The sequence below is a fragment of the Ovis aries genome, chromosome 21 (assembly GCF_016772045.2).
Source record: "Ovis aries strain OAR_USU_Benz2616 breed Rambouillet chromosome 21, ARS-UI_Ramb_v3.0, whole genome shotgun sequence".
NCBI lineage: Eukaryota > Metazoa > Chordata > Mammalia > Artiodactyla > Bovidae > Ovis > Ovis aries.
Window position 1 is genome coordinate 18,994,248 of NC_056074.1, and position 17,270 is coordinate 19,011,517.

A 17,270-nucleotide genomic window follows, 5' to 3' on the forward strand; every position below is an offset into this window, starting at 1 on the left:
CTGCTAACCTATCATGTCCCTTTGTCTGTCTTTATCATCCTGCTGCAGAGCAACTGACTCAGAGGATTTCTTTCTAGAGGGCATACCTCAGACTTCTCTAATGACTTGTTTTGATACACATATACACATCCCTCCCAAAGTAATTTCAACAAAGCTGTATATGAAGCAAAAAATAGATTTTTTAAAATTACTTAGCTACTTTAAGTCCTTTTGGATCCTAATTCCTGGACAAGTAGATTAGTCTCATCTTTCTCATATATAAACTGAAGTTACTGGAGTTTTTCTGCCTAAGACAGTGTTGAGTTTAAGATGTTTCTTTTCTTTTTTACTAATTCACAAATAGAAAAAACTGGTTTTAAATTATGTCATAACATTTTATTTTCATTAATTGTATTGTATATGCATTGAAAGTATCCTTTTAGCCAGGAATGTTATCCATATCACTCTTAGATATACAAAAAAAAAAAATTATTGGAAAATAGAAGCAAAATAAATTAGCTCACTTCTTTCTAAAATTTGTTAGCATTTAAAGCCTTATTCTGTAATACTCTTCTGTTCATAGACATCAGTATTCCTACTTATCCACATAATGTCATCTTTTGTTTCAGCAACATCACTGGAGACAAAACATTGTTAAATTGTTAAAAAGTAACTCTTCTTTTTAATGGCACTGGTATCTCAAATTGCCTTTAAAATTATGTAAAGCTAGCCTATCCTTGACTCTACATTTAGGCCTGCTAATAATTCATTTTATAATCCGCAGAGTGGTCATGAAAGTGCTTTAAGGGGTTCTGAAATCACTCAACCAATATTCCCCAAAAGGTGTCAGCTAGAATAATGATCAGGTATTAAGTGATTAGGAATGAAGTACTTTTGGTAAAGGCATCAGGCTATATCCTCTGACATTGCACATTAAACATTGCCATGTTATAGGATTGCATAAGTCCTAAGGCAAAGAAAAAGTAAAATTCTTTTAAACATACATTTCTCAAATTTATTTGCCCAAAATCCCTTGTTTGGGGTTGTGATGTGTATGTTTGAATATTTATGTGAACACTTAGTAAAGCCAGGGCCTTAGGAAGTCTGGAAATGTCTCATGTACATGGCAGAGCCTATAAAATCTCCTTTAAGAATCTATGATCCAAAAGTTGCTCTCCATCATCATATCTAAACTTAAAAAAAAAAAAAAACCTGGTGTTTCATAGTCTCCAGAATCTAGATGAATACAATTTTTCAATGGCAGAGATGAAAAAGCACAAGTTCATTTTTAACACCACTCTTGATGTCCCAGGCAGTGTCTGCAAGCCTGCAGTCCCAGGTACAAGCAGCAGAGGAATTCAGACCTAACCAACATTTTCTAACACTTTAAATACCATTCATGTTATAATTATCATAGATAGGAGAAAATAAATCCTATTTGAAGATTTGAAGGTGCTTCATCAGGACAAACTTGTTCTGTGTTCACAGGTTTTTAAATTATTTATTATATAAGTTACTTGCTATTGGAGCAGGATAGTATAACATATGCAAACACACAGATTTAGGCATCTTTCAAGTCTTTGGCCTTCAACTTACTCGCTGTACTTAACATTAAACAAATTAGCAAAACCTTTGAGCTTTCATTTTCTCATCTATGCTGTTGTTCAGCCCCTAAGCCATGTCCACCTCTTTGTGACCCCATAGACTGCAGCATGCCAGGCTTCCCTGTCCTTCACTGCCTCTCAGAGTTTGCTCAAACCCATGCCCATTGGGTTTCTGATGCCATCCAACCATCTTATCCTCTGTCACCCCCTTTTCTTCCTGCCCTCAATCTTTCCCAGCATCAGAGTCTTGTCCAATGAGATGGCTCTTCACATCAAGTGACCAAAGAGGTGAAGCTTCAGCATCAGTCCTTCCAACGAATATTCAGGGTTGATTTCCTTTAGGATTGACAGATTCGGGGTCAATTATAATACCCACTATTTAAGGGAAAAGATTAAATTACTAAAGTCATATAAAATACTCAAGATCAAGGTGCTAGATGGTTTGGTTTCTGGTTAGAGCTCTTTTCCTGCCTTCCCTCTGTGTCCTCACATGACAGAAAGAGAACTCTTTGATGTCTCTTCCTTTCCTTTTCAGGGCATCAGCCCTATCAGATTAGGGCCTCACCCTTATGATCTCATTTAACCTTTGCTATTTCCTTATTGGCCATGTCTCAAAATAGAGTCACATTGGGGATCAGGTCTATAACATGTAAATCTGGGGTGGAGGAAGGACACAATTCAGTTCACAGCAAATGTTATTGATATTCCTTTACTTTGTATACATTTTTAAAAATTATTTTTATTAGTGAAAGTACTTAAAATTCTGATACCTAGAATAATACGATTTCCACAACCTAAACACTGAATATGCAAATGTACACCCTTGGATGAAAGCAGTCACTTTATATTTGTGACTAAGTTTAAGGACCTTGAGATGGAAATATTGTTGTAGATTTACCCAACTAGGATCAATGTAATAATTTAAATCCTTGAAAGTTCAGAAAATTTCCTGAAAGTAGTCAGAAAGAGAGAGATGGAACCACAGAATAATGATCAGAGGGATACCCCTTTGTGAGATTTAAAGAGAGAAGAAGACAGCCTGAAGCTAAGCAACCTGGGAGACCTTTAGTTGCAGCCTCCTCCAAGACTCTAACATACAGAAAAGTGTCTATAGAGGAGTCTTCCTGTCAAATTAATCTACAAAGAGCATACTTTTATCCTTCGAGGTCTCCATTTATTTTCATGTGTTGCCTCAATAACATTGGGGCAATGAGATATTATAGCATTTGGGTTTTTCCTCCAAACTTGGTATCTTGGAGAATACAAACCAAGAACGAAAAAGATATTCATTATCTTCTATGAAAAAGGATAAAGAGAGTATTGGTTATCATTTAAAATATAGTGTTAAACAGATAAAGAAATGCTATAATATTTTAAATTATGGAATAACTTTGATTTTACTCCTGTACCAGCCAATGAGAAATCTAAAATCTATAAGACCTTGAGTTTGATTGCTATTATCCTAAATACAGGGCTAAAATAAAAACAGAACCACACTCTCACGAACAAACAATAGCAATGACAATAAAAGCTATCAAATCAACATCACAAAACAAAAAATTAAATAATTAAAGCTAAGAGAATGTTTTTATTTTGGGCCAACAAATTTCATAAGTTCAACTATATAACAAATTAATGTAAACATTATTTCAACCTCTTGATAAAGATTGCTTCCCAAAATAAAGAAGTTGAATAGGAGAAATTAAATAAATTTGATTTGCTTAATTTTCCTCAGAAACCATGATTTCAACACAATATAATTTTTTTGAAAAGTTATCAAATACACAATATGATGTATAGTGACTTCTTATAGCTGCTTTTTATCTCTGCAATTCAAGATTGATTAATTACTGCCAGAATTATTGATGAGGACATGTACAAAAGAAAAACACACAAAACATCTAAAGTTTGAATTGATTATGCAAAAATATTACTTTCTTTGCACACTATGCATTGTGTACTGAAAGACTAGACACAAAGACCTCCCATATATCAATATATGATTTTTAAAAAAATTTGGCTGATGGTATTCACCTTATTTAAAAAAAAATCCATGTTTCTAGTCTCCTCACTTGACAATGAGTCTATCTTTAATCCTGTAAGTAATGGGAGTATTGTGCATTCATAAATATTACTGTATACATGATTATGTAATACAAACTATTTTCACGAGTCAAATTTAACCATGCATGCTCTAAGTTCTTTTTAAACTGCTTAAGATAATGACAGTGATGTACATTGAATAAAAATGATATTCATTAGATATGGAGTGAGATAATTTCATGAAAGAATGTATTATTCATATTTAATAAGATCAATTTAATATGAGAATTTTACTCATGAAAGGGACACAGAGGACAAAGAAGATAGGTAAGTAAGATGCCTGGGAGAGGAGAAATATGGGTAGAGGTTCTAACTGTTGGAACTGAGTAGACAGGTGCTTATCACATTATATGTGTAGTTAATAAAGTAGATTAGATAAAACAATCATGAAAGGATAATTCTACCATTTGCTCAACTGCTTGCAAGCTGCTAAATCTGATTGAATTTCCTGACCACTTTGTTCAGGCATGATGTTCAGGGACCTCCATGATTACCCAACGTTGCCCAAACTATCAGAGAGATCCTATGCTCCTTAGCCTCTTACCCTCTTTCCCTCTCTTAGCATGAATGAAGGTGGTAAGAGAGAAAACACAACACATATCTGGGGAAAAGAAAGAACATGTCTCTAATGGCTTTTTCCCCTCTTAAATGAACTCAGAGAAAACATTTTTCTATGCAAGGACAAACTAGAAAATTCATTCAAAGGTTGAAATTAAAATAGATTCTCTTAACTCACATTATTCAAGAAACAAATTAATTGGTACCATTATCTTAAAAATTGTGAATGTGCAAAGAAAGCACTGAAATAAATTTTACTTGTATTAGTAAATCAAGTTTCACATTGAAATATGCAATAAGTAGCAAAAAATGTAATATTTAAATATTGGCTCACCAAAAATCCACCTTAAAATATAGTAGACACAAACTATGGTTGGTAGGAAAAAGAGCAGAATTATAAATTGAGAAAGTTTGAATTGGAAGAATATTAGAGATGTTCAACTTTAGAGATTTTGCTTGGTAAATGAAGAAATGATAACTAAAAATGGTGAGTTAATTAATCTATGACAAAAATTGTTCTAGACATAGTAATTATAGTGCTGTCTTTAAACTTCATACAACTCTGAGGTAGATTTTATAACTTTCCCTGTTTTGAAGATTGGTTAAGTAAAAAGTCAAATATTACCTAGAATTTTAATCCAGTTGGTCTGATTTCAGGCAATTTTGATTTAAGTATTCTGGAAGCTGAACTTAGTGACTTGCCCAAACCCCTAAAATGACTTCAGTAACGTATTGGAAATATTTTTATGCCCAAATGAACAGGAACAATGGTATTCTGTCTTTTTTAAACAATTCAAGAAACACATTATTCAGACATGGCTAATGCTGTGATCTCTAAATTTTATATATCTAAGTATATTTTGTAAGCAATTCAAGGTATTTGCATTGTTGAAAGAATTATTTCATTTTTGTGTTACTAAATTAATAGAAGCACATTCTCTATGGATGGCAATCAATACAACATAGTATTAACTTTCCTGAGAGACAACAAAAAGCCGCTCAAAATGCAACCTAATTTACATTAGGTTATATCCAAGATCCTTTTGCTAAATATATAAAAATAATATATTTTATCACCTAGCATTTTATAACCCAGAAATACCCTCATGAACAAATATTTATTTTTCTATGGAGTGGCAAGAAAGCTTATGCTTTCAGTGATGGACTCATCCTAATGTATGCCATTTATTAGTAAATCAAGGTAGTGGTAGTGGTATTGGTAGTGAAAGTCACTCAGTCAGTCCAACTGTTTGCGACGCCATGGACTATATGGTTTGAAGATGTAAAATGGCCAGTCTTCCTATCCTTCACCCTCTTGCACTCTTATTCAGAGAGGAAGAAGATTCTGTCTATAACTTCCACATATCATAAAAAGTATTGTTAGGGTTTAGTCGTGTCTGACTCTGTGACACCACGAACTGTGGCCCACCGGGCTCCTCTACTCACATGATTTCCCAGGCAAGAATACTGGAGTGGGTTGCCATTTGCTTCTCCAGGCAATCTTCCTGCCCTAGAGATCGATCCTGGGTCTCCTACATTGGCAAGGGGGTTCTTTACCACTGAGCCAATTTACACTTTCATAGAAAGTATATCGGTTGATAATTTTTATGTGAAATCATCATTAAAAATACAGTTAGAAAATTTTTCCGAAAACCAAGTCTCCTTTGCCTTATATTGATACAACAGTTCTTTTATTGAGGGATGAGCTTGTGATTAGTAACTTCATCCTTATTGGCAGAGAAGAGAGTTATTATCTGACAGATGTTGGATGGCAAATGTGATAGAAATTGAAACCATCCCTGGAATGTTTGGAGAGATGCTTCCTCCCATGAGCCATGGATTATGATTGCTCTTAGGAACTACCATCTGCTCTAACAGCCTTAAAACTAAGTATGAGTGATGGATAGTACTGTGTATTCAGGGGTGGTTTTGGCAGATGCAAATTGTACCTGGGGTTCGCATAGAATACTGAAGTGAATGGAATGATCCTATTGCTTTCACTATTAGAGTTTAACTTAAATTGAAAAGGAAAACATATCTGTTTTCAAGGTATCTGTGACAATATTGTCACATCATGGCAAATAAATGGGGGAACAATGGAAATGGTGACAGACATTTTTATTTTTTTGAGCTCCAAAATCACTGCAGATGGTGACTGCAGCCATGAAATTAAAAGATGCTTGCTCCTTGGAAGAAAAGCTATGACCAACCTAGACAGCATATTAAAAAGCAGAGACATTACTTTGCCAACGAAAGTCCATCTATTCAAAGCTATGGTTTTTCCAGTAGTCATATGTGGATATGAGAGTTGGATCATAAAGAAAGCTGAGCAACAAAGAATTGATGCTTTTGGACTGTGGTGTTGGAGAAGACTCTTGAGAGTCCCTTGGACAGCAAGGAGATCCAACCAGTCCATCCTAAAGGAAATCAGTCCTGAATATTCATTGGAAGGACTGATGCTGAAGCTGAAACTCCAATACTTTGGCCACCTGATGCGAAAAACTGACTCATTGGAAAAAGCCTTGGTGCTGGAAAAGATTGAAGGCCAGAGGAGAAGGGAACAACAGAGGATGAGATGGTTGGATGGCATCCACAATTCGATGGATATGAGTTTGAGCAAGCTCCTGGAAGTTGGTGACGGACAGGGAGGCTTGACGTGCGGCAGTCCATGGGGTCGTGAGGAGTCGGGCATGACTGAGCTACTGAACTGAACTGTGACAATATTGAGCAGTGGTTCCTCTTGTAAAAGAACATATATTAAGCAGAAAATAATACAAAGTCATTGTAAACAGTCAAAACAATAAAGCTATTTATGTTTGAGGTCTGTAGCACCCTTCCATGTGGCTTACCTGGTGGTGCAAATGATAAAGAATCTACCTGCAATGCCAGAGACCCAGGTTTGATCCCTGAGTTGGGATGATCCTCTGGAAAAGGGAATGGCAACCCACTCCAATAATCTTGCCTGGAGAATCCCATGGACCAAGATGCCTATAACCCATGGAGTCACAAAGAGTTGGATATGACTGAAAGACTAACACTTTTATACTTTCTATATGGTAACCATGTTTATGACTATTCTTTTGCCTGCTTTTTTTTTTAAAAATTAAGTTTTATCGGAGTATAGTTGTTTTACAATGGTGTGTTAATTTCTTGGCTTATATCAAAGTGAATCAGTCATATGTATACGTAAATCCCATCTTTTTTAGATTTCCTTCCCATTTAAATCACCACAGAGCACTGAGTAGAGTTTTCTCTGCTATTACAGCAGATTTGTTAATTGCTATTTTTTATTTTTTTTCCTATGGACACTCCCACATAACACCCCATGTACTTTTAAAAAAGGTCTCCTGTTATAAATTGTCCTGTATGATTTTTTCCACTTTATACTAAAGAAAAGTTTCACATTTGCATATGTAGATTCACAATATTTAAACTGGTGCTTCATATTTTTGAAAGATCAAACTTTGAATTTTATTTAACCTATGATTATGAGGGGTCTTCTTTGGTTGCCCAGCAGTAAAGAATCTGTTTGCCAATGCAGGAGATGCAAGTCCAATCCCTGGGTCAGGAAGATCCCCTGGAGAAGGGGATGGGCAGCTCACTCAGGTATTCTTGCCTGGAAAATCCCATGGATAGCAGAGACTGGTGGGCTATGGTCCATCTGGTCGCAAAGAGTCAGACATGACTGAGTGACTGAGCGCACACATGATTTTCCGGGAGGCTTCTCATCACTGCTTTAAAGGGGATCGTTGCTTTAGCAGTTTTATATCTAGAACTCATATAAGGAGTTCTATTGCCAAAAGCAGTTTGCAAACCTAAAGCAACTAAAATAATATTACTTATCAGAACACTGATTTTTAAAAACGCTGTGATTTTACACATTTCTTATCTGTTGGAATAGATGCTTTCACAATTACTTTTTACAGATCTCTAACATATACTTAAAAATAGAAGATAAAATCACATTGAGACTTCTTTAATTTTTCTTTCTACCTGGAACACTAGTTTACTCCTTCATTTCCTTTAAGTCTAGGTTCAATGTTACCTTTTCAATAATGCATACCTTAATCACCAGAGTTAAAATGATAGCTCTTCCTGATATTCCAAAATCCCTCTTATTTTTATTTTTTACTGTTTGTCACACCTATGTAAAATAGTGTCTTATTATACTATTGCTTATCTATTCTCACTATAATGCAACTATACAAGGACAAGATTGATTTGTGTGTGTTTATTTACTGATATAGGAATAGCGCCCATGAGTATCTGATTTATAATAGGTACTCTTATAGTTTATTAACGATGCATAATTGGATAAATGGGGCTTCCTTGATGGCTCAGAAGGTAAAAATCTCCCTGCAATGCAGGAAATCTGGGTTCGATCTCTGGGTAGGAAACATCCGCTGGAGAATGGAGTGGCTACCCACTCCAGTATTCTTGCCTCGAGAGCTCCATGGTTAGAGGAGCCTGGTGGGCTACAGTCCATGGGGTCGCAGAGTCCGACACGACTGAACGACTAACATTTTCACTTTCAATTCGATAAACGAATTAAAAAAAAAGTGAGGTTCTTCACAATTACTTTTTTGGCCCTGGATGTAGTTTAAAGCAAGATCAAAAATATTTTAGTGATTGATGGGGATTAAAGATGCCACCTAACTTTGGAGTTGTGGTTGTTTCACTATAAGTTTCAGAGCGTTTTGTGTGTGTATGTCTTGGGGGTTCTCAAAAGAGGCATGAATAAGCAGTTAGAATTAGCAGACCACTACATGAGATTCTAGACAGGACTATCTTATTATACTGTGAATCTATTCCCCTGTGAGGCCAGCTAGAGCCTTGGTTAACCATAAGCTTGTGGGTCAAAACTAAAAATATACAAGATGACAATATGGAATAGATTTAGGGCATGAAACCTCTTTCTGTCTTCCTGCATTTATACCTTGGTTCATAAAATAGAGATTTCTACCCTCTTGAAAACACCAGGGAAGAAAGTTTAATTTTTCTCTGCCTATTTACTCTTCTTACCTAGTTGGCAACTCTTAAGAGATTATCACTGCAAACATATGCTTTGTCATTTCTTTCGGTCTCTCTTTGTGATCTGCCTTTCTTTAGGCTGAGCCTATTCTCTACTTGTCCATGAGATGCGCCCACTCTATTATGCCTTCACTCCCTAGGAAGCTGCAGATTCTTTGGGTGCTCTCTATGTCTGTGGAAAAATGATTCCAATTCAGCAGCAATACTGTAAAATGAGCAATTTGTTGTCAAACCCAAACAGGGTTCACTAGCTCAACTTTAGTAACAGATAGCTTGATTCTCATCTTACCTGTTAACATGGTTTTAAAATGACATCCCTCAGAAGCCCAGAAAACCTCTTTCTAGGAGAAATAGAACTTTCATATACATAAGAAAAACTGCGTACATATTTTTACATAAAATACATTTAAACAATCTTCCTTGATGGTTCAGTGGTAAAGAATCTGTCTGCCAATGCAGGAGATGCGGGTTTGATCCCTGAATGGAGAAGATCCCATGGAGAAGGAAATGGCAACCTACTCCAGTATTCTCGTCTGTAAATTCCATGGACAGGGGAGCCTGGTGGGGTACATACAGTCCATGGGGTCGCAAGAGTTGTACAGGATTTAGCAACTATTCCATTATGAACCAGTATCAGTAGAGGCAAGTTGTTACTAACTGAATTTTAAGAGGAAATGAGACAATGTGGAATTTTTTAATAAAATTTACAAACTTGCTAAATTTTACAGCTAAGAATAGAATACGAGTCTTTCAAGAAAAGCCTGAAATACAGTATAACAGTAAACCAATCAAATGCATTTACTTATTTGACCTGAGGACATTGATGACTTTAGTCCTGGGATGATGAGCGTCTCTAGTCAATTCCACAGATGGTAGCTATAAAGACTTTTGTCAGTTGGTCATTTTCCAGTCTCTTGCTGCTGACAATCAAGGCTCTAGGGCTCCACAGACCAACTCCATTCATGTAAATAACTCACTTTAAAGGAAAGAAACATCTGACCATTTATACTAGTGAGAAATATGAAGAAGATGAACTAGAAAACTGTGGGCTAATCACCTGCTCTACTGTCGAAAAAGCAAGAGAGTTCCAGAATAACATCTATTTCTGCTTTATTGACTATGCCTAACCCTGGAGAATCCCAAGGACGGAGGAGCCTAGTGGGCTGCCGTCTATGGGGTCACACAGAGTTGGACACGATTGAAGCGACTTAGCAGCAGCAACAGCAAGGCTTTGACTATGCGAATCACAATAAACTGTGGAAAATTCTGAAAGAGATGGGCATACCAGACCACCTGATCTGCCTCTTGAGAAACCTGTATGCAGATCAGGAAGCAACAGTTAGAACTAGACATGGAAAAACAGACTGGTTCCAAATAGGAAAAGGAGTATACAGTCAAGGCTGTATATTGTCACCCTGCTTATTTAACTTCTATGCAGAGTACATCATGAGAAATGCTGGGCTGAAGGGAGCACAAGCTGGAATCCAGATTGCTGGGAGAAATATCAGTAACCTCAGATATGCAGATGACACCACCCTTATGGCAGAAATTGAAGAGGAAATAAAAGCCTCTTGATGAAAGTGAAAGAGGAGAGTGAAAAAGTTGGCTTAAAGGTCAACATTCAGAAAACAAAGATCATGACATCTGGTCCCATCACTTCATGGCAAATAGATGGGGAAACAGTGGAAACAGTGGCTGACTATTTTTCTGGGCTCCAAAATCACTGCAGATGGTGACTGCAGCCATGAAATTAAAAGACGCTTACTCCTTGGAAGGAATGTTATGACCAACCTAGACAGCATATTCAAAAGCAGAGACATTACTTTGCCAACAAAGGTCTGTCTAGTAAACACTATGGTTTTTCCAGTAGTCAAGTATCATTGTGAGAGTTGGACTATAAAGAAAGCTGAGTGCAGAAGAATTGATGCTTTTGAATTGTGGTGTCAGAGAAGACACTTGAGAGTCCCTTGGACTGCAAGGACATCCAACCAGTCCATCCCAAAGGAGATCAGTCCTGAATATTCATTGGAAGGACTGGTGTTGAAGCTGAAACTCTAATACTTTGGCCACCTGATGGGAAGAGCTGACTCATTTGAAAAGACCCTGATGCTGGGAAATATTGAGGGCAGGAGGAGAAGGGGATGACAGAGGATGAGACGGTTGGATGGCATCACTGACTCAATGGACATGAGTTTGGGTGGACTCTGGGAGTTGGTAATGGACAGGGAGGCCTGGCATGCTGAAGTTCATTGGGTCACAAAGAGTTGGACACAATTTAGCAACTGAACTGAACTGAGCTGTCTGAGCAGTAAGAAGAATTTCAGTCTTAATGAGGTTTAACTGTATTTTTTGTTTGTTTTGTTTTGCCTTGCTTGTTCAACATTAGTTCTCAGCCTTATCTTATTAGAAATTTGAAACTACTTAATGAAACACATCCATTTTGGTTAAAGTGCTTCCATGGTTTGTTTTCTGACTTTGCCATCTTTTGTTTGTAGTCTACCATCTAGATCAGTATTCTGGAGCATCAGGGTAGTCATTTTCTAGGCCAAGCAATGTGGAAAGTTGACATCATACTAAAAATGTAGTTCACATTTCTCTAGCATTATCACATATCTTTAGTGTTAGACTCCTCAGTGATTCTCCTGATTTCTGTGAAGGTACCAATTATACAAAGCATATGTTAAGTGGAGGCCTGAAACTGGCTGAAACTGCACAGCAATATTGCATTTACTGTGCCTAATTCATGAAACAGAGCAATGTTTTGAAAAGAATAGCAATTTTTTTCCCTTTGCTTGGGAACTTTTATCTTCATAGCTCAATGATTATGAAAGTGTTGTTGTCAAGGCAACTGTACAGAGCATCTGCTAAGTAAATAGTGCAGTTTCAAATGTGTGAAAGCAAATGAAAAGTCCAGTTGAGGTATATCTACACTAGGGATAAAAGCAACTGCTTTGCAGATTGAAGCATCCTGGTTGTGAGTGTGTAATAAGAGCTGTGTCTATACAAACAGATGACACAAATGATGCATTCTTACCTTGGTACTGTTACATAGCTTTGCTCTCTTCAAGAAATACCCTACTCAATGATACCACCTACACTATGCTCCTTTCTCTACCAAAATACTCTGTATCCCATAAAGACAGGCTAAATAACATCTTATCAGTGGTCCTTATGCCTTCTTCATATTTGAATAGCATTTTCTAATATTCTTATGATAATTCTAAGCATAATGCTTTATTCAAAGATTAATAATACTTGTTTTCCCCAGGAGGCTAAATGCTCTTTGAGCTATTATTACTTTTGATCACAGCACAATGCTGGCACAGAGAAGGTATCAATTTACCAGTTGATACCACAAAATAGCTGTCTTGTTCTCATGAATTCTTCAAATGTATTCAATCACATGGATATTCAATCATCCTGATATCATTCTAAAAGTAGGAAAGATTGCTGTAACCGATAATTGTGCTACTTGCCTAGTGAGTTAGTTTGTAGGTGCTTATTAGGTTGTATTGAAATTTTAAAATTTCAAAGAATAGATAGCATTGAGACAAAGAAGGTATTGGTTGCAAATCATTGTCTCTTCAAAGCCATCTCACTTATAATCAAACACATTCTCATTGATTTAACCAACCAATACCTTCTTTGTCTCAGGCCAACAGAGTATGTAATGTTATTAAGTTATTAAACAAAAAATTTGTTCATATTTTGGGCTGTTCTTTTTTGGTGCCATTTATAGTTTAAGATTGCATTATAATAGCATATAAAACATTTTTTATTTTTGATAGTTCTTATATTTAGAACTATCAAAAATTGTTTACAGATGATACTCTATAAATCTGTCATCTAAGTAGTAAGATGATAATTATTATGAAGACAAAATATTTTTAAAATTTTTTAAATAAGAACAATTTTCTAAACCTCAGTACTTACTGTGGACTGATAAGACTTAAATACAAATATAAAAGTATTTTTTTATTATAAGATAAATTCTTAAAAGTCAGATATGGAAAGTACCTGGAAAATAATCTTTTTCTCTTAGAGATTTTAAACTCCTAATTGTTCAACATTTATGTTTATTTGCCACTGTATTTTTGAATAGAATAATTTATTCAAACAGTCACATTTTGTTTGTATTTTATTGGGTTAATTTTCACACATTAATGTATCTATAACAGCCTTTTAAAATTATCTCAATTATCATTAAATTGATTGGTGTTCTTCTGTATGTGTTAATCAATATAAGCTGCTAATGTATGACACCTAAATCCAAAAAATCTAGAATTTTATTTGAGTTAAATCTGAATAAATACTTTTTCTAATATAGATCTATTACTAGATAAAAGCTATAATTTTGATATGACATTTTAGACTTCAATGCGCATTGCTTTTCAAAAAATTTAATGTTGCAATTACATTTTCTCTGCATCAATCATATCACCAACTGCGTTTTATTTACCATTTTTAACATGAATATTTAAGAGAGTTGCCAGCGATAAAGCAAGTTGTCCCCATTTGAAATTAACTCATGTCAGAAATTGATTTCTTTTTTAAAAATAAGAACTGCCTCTAGCATATTGTTTGCAGTTCATGAAAAGAAAAATATTTAGGAAGATGTGGCATCAAGATCCTTGTATGCCTTGGGCTATCTTCTGGTGATGTAAATGTTGACCATTTAAAGACGTTGAAATTGAATGTTGTCCTACAGTTTAGAATGTAGTGTCAGCAGAGAACAAACATAAATATTCCGGGCATACGCAGATAAAATTACATGACATTCATGATGCGTATTCATTTCTATGAAGCTGATAATGTATTATTCCCTGTTATCCCCTTTAAGAACTATAGAGAAAATTGTTTTGTCTTTCATCAGCAGCAGGACATCAGGATATTAACTCAAGTGTCACTGCTTATTTCAATAACCAGTGAATAGTTATCTGGTCCTTGTTCATTTCATTGTCAGCTTGAATGTTACTCATGGAAGTAAGTCTCTGCCACTTACTGACTGATTGTAATGACACAGTATTAACGAACTGAAGAAAGGCAAATTATATACAAATTATTGGATCACTCATAGCTGGAGTGAAAGATTGAAAAACTGATTCATATACTAACAAGTCTATTCTAGTAAACCAGACCTAGATGCTACTTAAAAATATATATATTTGCTATATTCACTCATTTAAACTCAGAGGGAAAAAAAGTGTTAATCAAAATATCTTCCAAGTTTATATTCACTTGAGAAGTTCCTGTGACATTTTTTTCTGCTTTGTTTTCCACTGTTTGGATGACTTTAGGGACAGAGACTCAAGTTCTCAGCTCCCTTTTCCTTTGAATGTTCCAATTGAAATATAATAATTTTATGCACTGAGTCAGGTCTTATTTTGGCCATTTCAGACTCAGAAACATGTAACAATACATTATGTATATATCCACACTGATTTATGTCACAGCCGTTAAGATTGTAGGCCCTGTGTCCAGAATCAGAATGCTTCAGTTCTAATACTGGCCTTTTCTTTGACAAGCTATGATTATTTCAGTGGATGCAGAGAAAACATTTGACAAAATTCAGATTGATTCATGATAAGAATTATCAACACTATGGGAATAGAATACAACTTCCTCAGTTTGATAAGTGGTATCTTCACAAAAAGAAGAACGGCTGTCACACATGATGATGAAAGACATTGTTTCCAAGTTTAGAGCCAAGGCTAGGATATCTTCTCTAAATCCTCCTATCAGACATTGCTGGATTATAATGTAAAACCTGCATGTAAAATATAAAGCTACCAACCTTTTAGAAAAAATGTCATTGGAGAATATCTTCACAATAATATGTAAGCAAAGATTTCAGAAAGAAAAAAGAGAAATACTAAGATCTTTTTAAAGGCAAATTATAATTTGAACTTTTGTAAAAAATAAAACATTGACTCAGGAAAAGCTATCACTAAGAAAATAAATAACCAAGACAAAGTGGAAGAAATTGTTTATAAACATACATCTAAGAAAGGACTTGTCTGCTCCCCATTAATACAAAGGAATAACACAATAAAATGGGAAGCAAATTTGAGCTGATACTTCAGAGAGGAAAATGTATAAATGGCCAATAAGCATATAATTTCAAGTTCATATCATTAGTCAGCAGGGAATGCAAAGCAAAATTGCATTCACCTCTATAACTAAAATAAAAACTATGGATGACACCAAATGTTGGAGAAGATACAGAGCAAAGATGGCAAAATATGAACCATGAACCAAATCTGTCTCCTGTCTTTTTCTAATAAATGAAGTTTTATTAGAAAACAGCCATGTTCACTTATTTATATATTTTATATGGCTGCTTTTACATTATGATAGCAGAACTGAGTAATTGCAAGATTATGTTTCACAAAGACCAAGATATTTATCAGTTAGCTCTTTACTAAAAAATATTTGCTGACCCATGACATAATATTATTGGAATTCTCTTAACAGTCTTGATGCAAAACTAGTTTATAATTTCTTAAAAGGCTACATCTACCCTAAAACTCAGCAATGTCCTCTTAGCTATTTATTCAAGACAGATGAAAACACAGATCTACATTAAATTTTATGCAAGAATGTTCATTGAAGCATTATTCTTTATAGCCCAAATTACAAATGGCTCAGGTGTTCATCAATAGGAGGTTGCACAAAGAATGGTGGTATGTTCATAGAATGGAATACTTCTCAATAATATAAAAGGACAAACTACAGAAATATGTAGCAGCCTCAAAAGCCTACTTTTCTGTGAAAGAAAGCAGTCACAAAATAAAATGCATATTTATATAAATTCTAGGAAAAGCAAATTCAGATATAGTGATAGAATTCATGACATTGGTTGCTTTGAAGGGATTGCCTTGCAAAAGGGGACAAGGTGATTCTCTAGAATGATGGAAATACTCTGTATTATTAATGATGGTGATACATAAACATAAGCATTTGGGAAAAGTAAATTATGTAATTAAGATTAGATCTTTTATTTCATGTTTTTATACCTAAAACATAAATTAGTCAGATGGTTATTCTAGCCAGATTGGGAATATTTTCTAAATGGATACCTGAATGTTTACTTTAAATTCTATTAGTGTAAGAAGTCTAATCAAGACTATGGTTTTTCCAGTAGTCATGTATGGATGTGAGAGTTGGACTACAAAGAAAGCTGAGTGCCGGAGAGTTGATGCTTTTGAACTGTGGTATTGAAGAAGACTCTTGAGAGTCCGTTGGACTGCAAGGAGATCCAACCAGTCCATCCTAGAGGAGATCAGTCCTGGGTGTTCATTGGAAGGACTGATGTTGAAGCAGAAACTCCATTACTTTTGCCACCTGATGCAAAGAGCTGATTTATTTGAAAAGACCGTGATGCTGGGAGGGGTTGGGGACAGGAGGAGAAGGGGATAACAGAGGATGAGATGGCTGGATGACATCACTGACTCAATGGACATGAGTTTGGGTAAACTTCAGAGTTGGTGATGGACAGGGAGGCCTGGTGTGCTGCAGTCCATGGGGTCACAAAGAGTCAGACACAGCTGAGTGACTGAACTGTACCGAACTGAATAAATACTGAAATTGTTAATCTAAACATTTTAAAAATGCAAGTTAAAACATAATAGTATATTATTTCTTATCTTTCATATTTCAACAACTAAGAGACTGATGATAACCATTTAGAAAGATATGATGAGGCAGAAATAATCTGACATTGTTTATGATGAAACAGCTCAGAATTCAATAGGAACCCCATTGTAATGGGAATGAGCCCATTTGAAACTGAAAATTTGAAATTGTAAATCACTCTAACTACTCTTGCACTGTATCTTTCATTGATCATTTCTATACCTGTGGTTCCTTTTCATCACAATTTACCATCTGGTTTTAGCTGCAACTGTGGGTAATTAAAAGGAAGTTTCTTAGACCACACTTGGGACAAAGCATTCAAGAGAATCGGGGCAGCTTGAGGGAGGATGTATGTCCAGG